The 9421-nt window shown below is 42.9% G+C and overlaps 1 pseudogene; it reads left to right on the top strand.

The window, feature by feature from the left end:
* The first annotated feature begins 6252 nt into the window (after window positions 1-6252).
* Window positions 6253-8446, top strand: LOC119306012 (annotated as a pseudogene).
* Window positions 8447-9421: the final 975 nt, after the last annotated feature.

Below are 9421 nucleotides of genomic sequence, written 5' to 3'. Positions count from 1 at the left end.
TTTTCTTTTTTCTTTTTTTTTCTTTTCAGTTCCTTTTCCTAATTTCCTCTTTCTTTTCTTTTTTCAGTTTTTGTTTTCTTTTTTTTAACGTTATTTCATCTTTTTAAACTAAGTACATATTCAGATTTGTTCTTAATTTTCAAAAAATGTTCATGCTATTAAAAAATGTTCTTTTTGAATTTTCGACCTTTTCTTCTTCTTTTCGTTTTCAGTTATTTCTGTTTCTTATTTCTTTTCTTTTTTGTTTTTTCTATTTGTTTCCTTTCTTTGGTTTGTTATTTCATTTTCTTTTCTCCTCTTTTTTATAAAAATATTCAAATTTTGTTTGTGTTTCAATAAAAGGTTCAGTTTTCAAAAAAAATGTTCTCAAAATTCAAAATTTGTTCTCGTTACCCAAAAAAGTTCAAAACATTCGAAATTCATATAATGTACCAGATTAAAAAAAATTGTTCACGTTTTCAAAAAATGTTCGCGCTTCCAAATTTGTTCAGGATATTTCAAATTTGTTCTCCATCTCAAAATTTGTGCTCAATATTCAAAAAATATTCGTGCTTTAAGAAATTGTTCGCGTTTCCAAATTTGTTCTCCGTTTCAAAATTTGTTCCCAAGATTCGAAAAAAATGTTCATGCTTTAAAAAATTGTCCGCTCTTCTAAATTTGTTCTCTGTTTCAAAATTTGTTCTCAAGATTCAAAAAATGTTTGTTCTTTAAAAAATGATCATGTTCAAATTTTGTTCTCATTTTCAAAATTTTGTTCTCTAAATTCAAAAAAATATTCGGGATTTTAAATCACAATTTCGAAAAATGTTCTTGTTTTCAACTTTGTTACTTTTTCACCACTGTTTGAGGTCCCAAAAAAATTTTGGGTTTTCAGAAAAGTTCCAGTTTTCAAATTTTGTACGCAATTTCAAAAAAATATTCTTTTGTAATAAATACTCGCAAATTCAGAAAAAATTGCCATGTTTTAAATTTTGTTCACATTTCCAGAAAAGCGTACAATACAAATTTTGTTCGCATTTTAAAAAAAGTTCCTGTTTTATTTTTTGGTGCTTAATTAAAAAAAATGTTCCTGTGTTCCATTTTTAAAAAAACTAAAAAATGTTCGTGATACCAAAAAATGTTCGTGTTTTTCGTAAAGAAAAATTCAGAAACATTTTTGAAAATTGTCGTGTTTTGGAATCTGTTTGGGGTTTGCAAATTTTGTTCGTGTTTCATTTTTGAATCGGATTTAAAAAACATCTTCACTTTTCCAAAAAGATGGAATACGAAAAAAAAGGCATTTTGAAACTGCTCGCAATTTTCAAGAAATATTTTCAAAATGTTTTCCAAATCTCAACGCTACTGTTTGTTCTTATATATGCCTGCACTTTTCATCTTTAGATGGTGGCGTGTAGTGTAGTGGCTAATGACTCGTGGTTGGGGTAGGAGGTCGTGGGATCGATTCCTGGTACTTGCTGTGGTTTTTCAGCTCTTTTTGTCGCGCACGAAAGGAAACGAAAGATCGGGTTGGTTGGCCGGCCCAGTCAAGCGTCAACCCTGTGCGTCGAGCTGCTGTTTGACGCAAAATGCGTCACATAGGAGGTCTCGTTCTTCACCGTCGCCGCTTGCCGTCAGCGTGTCCTGCTAGGGTCTAGAGTGTTTGCCATTGCCGCTGGCCGCTACTCGACACGACAACGACACCGGCCACCACTGATCTGCAGTACGCTGTCGAGGCATGGGCATGGGCGGACGGCTCGACGCAGGCGGATCAAATATGGCTAGATCTCGGGTGAGCAGAATAGATGCAGGTATATTACACTGATAGTAGTTATTACTCTCTCTGTTTTAAAATAATTGTAGCTCTACGTTTGTCCTAAGTAAAACTAATTTAAGTTTAATCATGTTTATAGAAAATATCGTAAGATCTACAAAATTAAATATACATAGTGTGCATATTTTTTAAAGATTCTAATAAAACTATGGTGTTTCAAATATTGATATATTTTTCTACAAACTTGGTAAAACTTGAAGAAGTTTAACTTAGAATAAATTTAGAGCTTCAATTATTTTAAAATAGAGGGAGTGGGATTTTTTTTTATAAATTACGACCTTAATCTGCTTAATTAATGTTTCATATAAATAGTAAATTAGTCTAGTAATTATGTATCTATTTGTACTAGTCAAAGATGAAGCGGAAGACATCAACAACAAATGGGGTAAATTCTTTTTCAAACCAATTGGTTCAACTTCAAGCTCCAACATTATTACTAATAATAATATATTTTTATAGTTCCAAACAATAATTTTACGTATTATCATCGATGCTATCATGAGACTTAATATATTGTGATATTATGTCGTTTGCGTCAACAATGGTGTCTCGCCCCCCTCATGTTCAAATCCTGGCTCCGCCCCTGCATAAGTGCATATGATCCAAGTACAGAAAGTATGTTAGCCCATGCCTCTCCCTCATATAAAATTGTAATAATGGTTACCGGTCTAGTTATCGGTTGCCTATGGACAAATCTTTCTCTTGTGTTAAAAAAGATTTCTACTAAAACTAACTTAATTATTTCTTTATCTAAACAGCCCCTAACTTTTATCTACGTACTTTTTATTATCTTGCAAATCTATCTCTTTACACCTACAAAGTACTTTTAGTTTTATACTTGTTCTAGGTAAAGCGAACATTAAATGTGCGTAGAGTTTTTATCGGTGGTCGATAGAACTTGAAGGGAATATTGATTCTACCTTTACCTCCTCGTTGGGTTTGATACTCTTATTTATCAAAAAAGCTACAACTGATCCCCTATACTTGTAGGTTATCACTGGACAACAAGGAGGAGGGGAACGGCGTCCGCGGCAGCAGACATGGACGATGCCGCGAGGCTAGGGCACGGGGTTGTAGCGACAACGAGTAAAGGACGAGTGGGGACTGCGATCGCAGAAGCGGTCGGTCGGTGCGGCAGCTGCAGAGTCAGGCGAGGCAGTCCTAGGTTTTCTTGTGAGAAGACCGATATGCGGTGTAGACAAAAATAGTATACACCTTAGGTTCTTCTGGCAAAAAGGCTCGACATTTTAGATACGAGGGAAGAGGGGCGACGAATTTTTTTTTTGTGGAGATTGGACGTGGGGTGGGAGGATGGACAAAAGGCTCGGCAGGACGCGGTCCTTCTAGAAAAAAAAGAACCTTAGGTTATTTTTAGATAGTAGATATAAAGACAACATCCTCTCCAATTTCATTTAAATGAAACCATAATTTCTTACAACCTACTGCCCAAAAGAAAAGCTAAAGCGCAAGCAGATTATCTAAAACCTGGACCAGCTCATGTTTTGGGCATTCATAGATCGAACCCCCCAAAAGCAAAGAGCTGAGACGCCCAGGCTAGGCAAAGGCAACAATTCAAAACTAAGCACCTACCAACACATATCCGAAAAATCTAGAACAACCAATACAGTAGGCTCGCGTCGCTCTCCCCCTGGGGCGACTCCCAGAAACCTAGTCGCCGCCACCAAAAACTCTCTCCCCCTCTCCCTCCACCGCTGCCGGGCTAAGCCCGGGGGCCGACGACGGTGGCGGGGGATCTCCTCTCTCACGCGTCTCCGGGTTGGGGTGGGACGCCTAGGCGTGTGGTGGCGCGGTTGATCTGGGTTCTGTGGCGCAACGGATGGGTGCGGCAGGTGACAGGTGGCCGGCCCGTCCTCGGACGACGACGTGGCTGTGGGCGCAGCTGCCGGCCTTTTCGGGCGGCGGCTGTGGTCGGCGGCGGCGGCGGCCAGCTAGGCTGCGGTGGCGTGCAAACTGCCTTCAGATCGGCGGTGGCTCCATGGAGGGCCTGGTGGTCTCGTTGGCGGCATTTCCGGTCAGATCTGTTCTGACCGATGCAACAGGCGGTGGTGGTCATCTGTTCCGTCAGAGGTGGTCGGCCCGAGGCTGGGTGTCCGGAGCTCCGGATCTATGATCCAGTACTGGCTGCGAGTCGTGGAGACATAGTTGCTGGTGAAAACCGAGCCGACGGTGGGCGATGGCGGTGATCTACGTCGTTACCTTAATGAAGGCATCGTTATGTGACTTATGTCAACCCACTCGTACTGCTCTCGGGGACCCTAGGATCTGATCTTCCAGATCGGACGATGGCGGCACTGCGGTGGCGTTTCTCTCTTGGGAGAATTGTTTCTGGAGCAGTGCTGGTGGTCAGAGGCAGGAGGTGGTGCAGCTTCGTCTTGCACGGAGCTTCGATGGAGATGTCAAGTCATGCCTGGCCAACAGGTGCTACGCTTTGTCATGCCTGGTCGGCAGGTGCTACGCACGACAGATCTTCCAGAGATTTCAAGCTGTGTCGGCTGGTGGTACTTGGCGGCATGGTGTTGAGGTGTACCAGCCGCGACCGCAACATGCTGAGCAATTCGCGCGCAGGGTGGTGGTGCCGTTGGGCACCGTGGTGGCGTTGACGGCAGCTAGACCAGGCAAGGATGATGCGTTAGTACAGATCTGAAGATGGAGTGGTGGCAGTTGGCGGCAACGCATCTGAGAGCGCGCCGGACCGGTGTGTGCCCATACCCGGCAAGTGGCTTGGTTGGGGCCTCAGGTCTTAAATGTTAGGTAAGTCTCCGAGGTATGTCGTATTAGGCCTGGACTATCAGCATCCCTTTATCAGCTGGATAGGAGTAGCGACGGTTGTCGCATAGACGGTGGCTTCAGACTTATTGTTGTATTTCTTTATAAGATCTTTGATGAATAATTAATAAATGGCTGCATGCATCGTCCAGATGGAGAGGCCGGGGATGATCCTCCTTCCCTAAAAAAAATTATCGTTGCTATTACATAACAATGGCGGCGCCCACGGGCATCATGACCTTATTGAGGGTTAGGATCCTCTGCAGTACTGTACGGTGTTGTACAGTCACTACCATGTGGGACCTGACCCCCACGTGTCATCCACACTACAGCACCATACGGTACCGCAGAGAATCTCAACCCCTTTGTTGAGGGTGTTGGAGGTTCTTCCTTTTTCATGTTATTTTTTAACTGATTGTCTTGTTAGCTTAATTCCTCTTGATGTTGCAGAAGCAGGACATAAACCTCGATTCTTCTGGATGCGACTTGACGCTCTTATATAGTTTCCGTGTTTTGGTTCTATACGAACTTATAGAAATGGATACCTAAAACCTATGCCATCAGAGTTCACAGCTATGAAAGGCTCTACATATTTCACATCCTCTTCAAGTTACACAAACATGAAAGAATCTCTGGGTTGCCCGTTTTGTTCTTGAGAACCTGTATCCAATGGGGGGCGACGTGTCTGTGGACAATTGCGCCCAAGTGACGGATTACTTTCTAGACAGCGTGCAACCACTCCGACAACGGTCTATGGCGTGGGTGACAACAGCACCGACATGGACACCTCTGCTGCCTTCTCGACCAACACATGTTCAGCATCTCGTTATTTGTGTTTCATGTTTGCTTTGCTTTATGCAAACATGGCAAAAATGCTTCTAAAATTTGCGACCAAGATTGAACCAGAAAAGTAATTATAGAAAATATGCATGGTTCGTGATCAATGGCAGAATAGACATGCAAGTTTGCACCAAGTAATAACCTATAGTATTCTGAACGACTTCTGTTGGCAGCTGATCTTTGTTGTAGTCTTACTTATCCAAGCACATGCTATCATTTGGTTTCAATAAATAAAAACGGCAATTTTATCCACTACAAAATGAGTTTTCATGCGAATATTGACTCAGTGGTGTCTGAATTTGTGTAAGATATCTTCAAAACCAAAATAAAAAATGCACGTTAAAACAATATGTAATACTCCGTCCGATCCATATTAATTGTCACTGCTTTAGTACAACTTTAGTAGGGACTATTACAAGTTTACAACTAAGTGTTTCATCTTATCTTCTGTCACATAATATCTTAGGTCAATAATGACAAAATGAAATGCATTGACTCTCATTAAAATGGTCATATTACATTTTAACAACACGTTCACTTTGTTCGCTGGCAGAGACCTATAACTTAAAGTTAGATTCTGGAAAAAATAAAAAATAAAAGCCTAAAGTTATATTATGAGTGTGAAAGTGAAGCAACCGATACCAACTCAACACTCAAATCACATGGTGGCTATTTCCTCGCATGCATGTAATTATAAGACACTTCCCGAAATATCACTATGGCATATATGAAGCTCCAACAGATCAACTTTACTTCACAGCCGGAAACGACGGGACAGTGACACACGTCGAGCCTATATAGTTAGCCACGATCCAAGAGTTGAATAAAACTCACCATTGACTAGAGGGAGTATATCCATGGAGGCGACCCTGGTAGAAATGGTACACACCCTTGCCGCCATCCTTATTCTCTGGCTGATCTCGAGGTCCCTGTGGCATCTGGTATGGAGGCCGTACGCCGTCGCCGGCTGGTTTGAACGGCAGGGGATACGAGGGCCACCTTACAGATTCGTCCTTGGGTCCTTGTGGGAGATGAAACAGATGTTGGTTGCCGAGAGGACAAAGGCGCCTCTGGATATCGGCAGCCACGACTACACCTCCCGCGTCAATCCTTTCTTTCACAAATGGGCCGCCGATTATGGTAAATGCATGAAATGTTTCTCACTTTTTATCATCTCAAAGACTGGTTGTTCATCATATAGTACTAGTATCATTTAATTAAGCCCTCATATAAAGGTGTGGGTATCTACTTAGGGAAAACATTTCTGTATTGGTTGGGACCAACACCGACAATATATTCTACCGACTTGGAGCTAGTCAAGCAAGTACTGGAAGACAAGACAGAGTTGTTCCAAAAGGACTACCTGAATCCAATCTTGGAACGCATCTTCGGCAAAGGACTTGTGACCACAAACGGCGATGACTGGAAACGGCACCGCAGAGTCGTATACCCGATCTTCAACCACGAGAGCCTCAAGGTTGTTGCCTAGTACTACAACGAATGAACGTAGTACCAAGTTTATTTTAGCCGTCTGTTTTGTTGGACTAAATAGCCTACTTTTGGTGGTTTATCCTATGCGTAGTCTGTGTCAGCTATGACAAGGGAAGGCACGCAAAAGATGATTGCGCAATGGTGCAACCAAATAGAAAAGGGTGACGGCCACCAAGCCGAGATAGACATGAGGTGCTACGCTGAAGAGTTGACTTTAGGAGTCATTGAACAGGTGATCTTCGGCCAAAACAGCAAAGAATCCCGGGAGGTGTTTGTCGCGGGCAAGGAGGGCCAGAAGCTCGCGGTATATGCGTTTGCGGATCCTCAAATACCCGGATTTAGGTATAATATTTGTAGATTTATATAGTCGAGATGCTAGATTTAGCAAAACCACACATTAATAAGCATTGGACTGGCAGCCATATAACACTATATATCTTGCTAAATTTTGTTTTTATATACAGATACCTGCCCACACCCCGTAACATTAGGGCATGGAAACTTGACAAGTCGGCGACGAGCAATATAACACAGCTCATAAAGGAGCGGCTTGCCAGTGGTGTCGGCGGAGACGACCTACTCGGGTTGATGCTGCAGGCGTACAAGTTAAAAGAAGTTGAATCATTGAGCTACGATGAGATGATCGGTGAGTGCAAGACCATCTTCGCCGCTGGGCAGGACTCAGGTGCAACCCTCCTCACCTGGGCGATGTTCTTGCTCAGCATCTACCCAGAATGGCAAGAGAAGCTCAGGAAAGAAGTGCTGAGAGAATGCAGGGATGATGATGGCGACGCCCCCAATAGCAATAGCATCCAAGTCCTTGGCTAACTGAAGCTAGTATGTTCATATAAGACATAATACTTTGACTCATGTCTTATAAATTCTCTGATATCTTGGTGCATATATGTCAATGCAGCTTAGCATGTTCCTTCTTGAGACACTGAGGCTCTACAGTCCTGTGCCGTTCTTGCTGAGGAAGACCGCGTCTGACACAACATTAGCAAACATCAAATTTCGAAAAGGAACCATGATAACAATTCCGATCATGATGTTGCACCGGAGCAAGGAGATTTGGGGCCTCGATGCCGACGAGTTCAACCCCATGAGGTTTGAGAAAGGCGTCTTGGGGGCTACCAACAACACATATGCAATGTTGGCCTTCTCATGCGGGCCACGTGCGTGCCCTGGGAGGAACTATTCCATGATCGAGGTGCAGACCGTGATGACGTTGATCCTGAGAAGATTCTCCTTCTCCCTCTCTTCCCAGTATGTTCACATGCCCAGGAACCTCATCACACTGGCACCTAGGTATGGGCTTCCCCTAATCGTGAGGAATTTGCTGGATGGACAAAAAAGTGACATTTAATATCTTAGTTTGTGTCATTTGTAAGAAATAATATCTATGTTCTGCCTAGAAAAGAGGCAAGATGGATGTGTGGTGTGTGATGTGGTTTATGAACCTGTGATTTGAGAACCAGCGAAAAAAAATTGTGATATGAGAAGATGGCACATAAGTGAATAAACTCGGTTCTTGGTTGTGTATGTAGTTCTATACTTATATGTCTAGGTTCCGTTCTACATACTACGGTTGAAAATACAAGGTTTAGGGTTTTGCGTGGGTGGTTGAGATCCAGCCTCACGTCTTAATATATAGATGATTACAATTACAATTACATACGTATACAAATACGTGTATAAGGACAATATACTAGACCCTATTTTACATGCCCACTCAATCTGAACTACATACAAGATTCAGATTGGTTCTAAAACGGTCTAGCATCTGTCTAGTAGCGGGTTTAGTAAATACATCCACTAACTGACTGTAGAAATAAACCTGACTTCCAGTTCACAAGTAGCTACTCGTTCTCTCACAAAGTGGAAATCAATCTCAATGTGTTTAGTCCGAGCACGAAACACTGGATTCGCCGTCAGGTAAGTTGCCCCTAAGTTATCACACCACAATATAGGAGTGCGCTGCCGTGGGACTCCAAGTTCTGTGAGAACTGAGTCTATCCAAATGGCTTCAGCCGCGCCATTAGCCAATGCCTTATACTCTACCTCGGTGCTTGATGTCGAAACTGTGGGTTGCTTCTTCGAGCTCCAAGATACAAGGTTAGGTCCAACAAATATAGCAAAACCACCAGTGGAGCGCCTATCATCAACACAGCCTGCCCAGTCTGCATCGGTGAATATACTCACTCCAGTAAATCTGGACTTACGAATCCGTAGTCCCATGTCTAGCGTACCTTTGACATATCTCAGAATACGCTTGACTGCTTCCCAATGATCCTCCATTGGCTGAGACAGGAACTGACACACTTGGTTCACTGCGAAGGATATATCAGGACGAGTGAGGGTCCAATACTGAAGTGCCCCAACCACAGTGCGATACCGAAAGGAGTCATCTCTACCCAGTAGTGCACCACTATGACGTGAGAGACTCTCGGATGTAGCAAGCGGAGTGGAAGTGTCCTTGCAGTTCTCCATGTT

This window comes from Triticum dicoccoides, chromosome 5B, assembly GCF_002162155.2.
Source record: "Triticum dicoccoides isolate Atlit2015 ecotype Zavitan chromosome 5B, WEW_v2.0, whole genome shotgun sequence".
Lineage (NCBI taxonomy): Eukaryota > Viridiplantae > Streptophyta > Magnoliopsida > Poales > Poaceae > Triticum > Triticum dicoccoides.
This window is presented reverse-complemented; position numbering and strand designations above follow the sequence as displayed.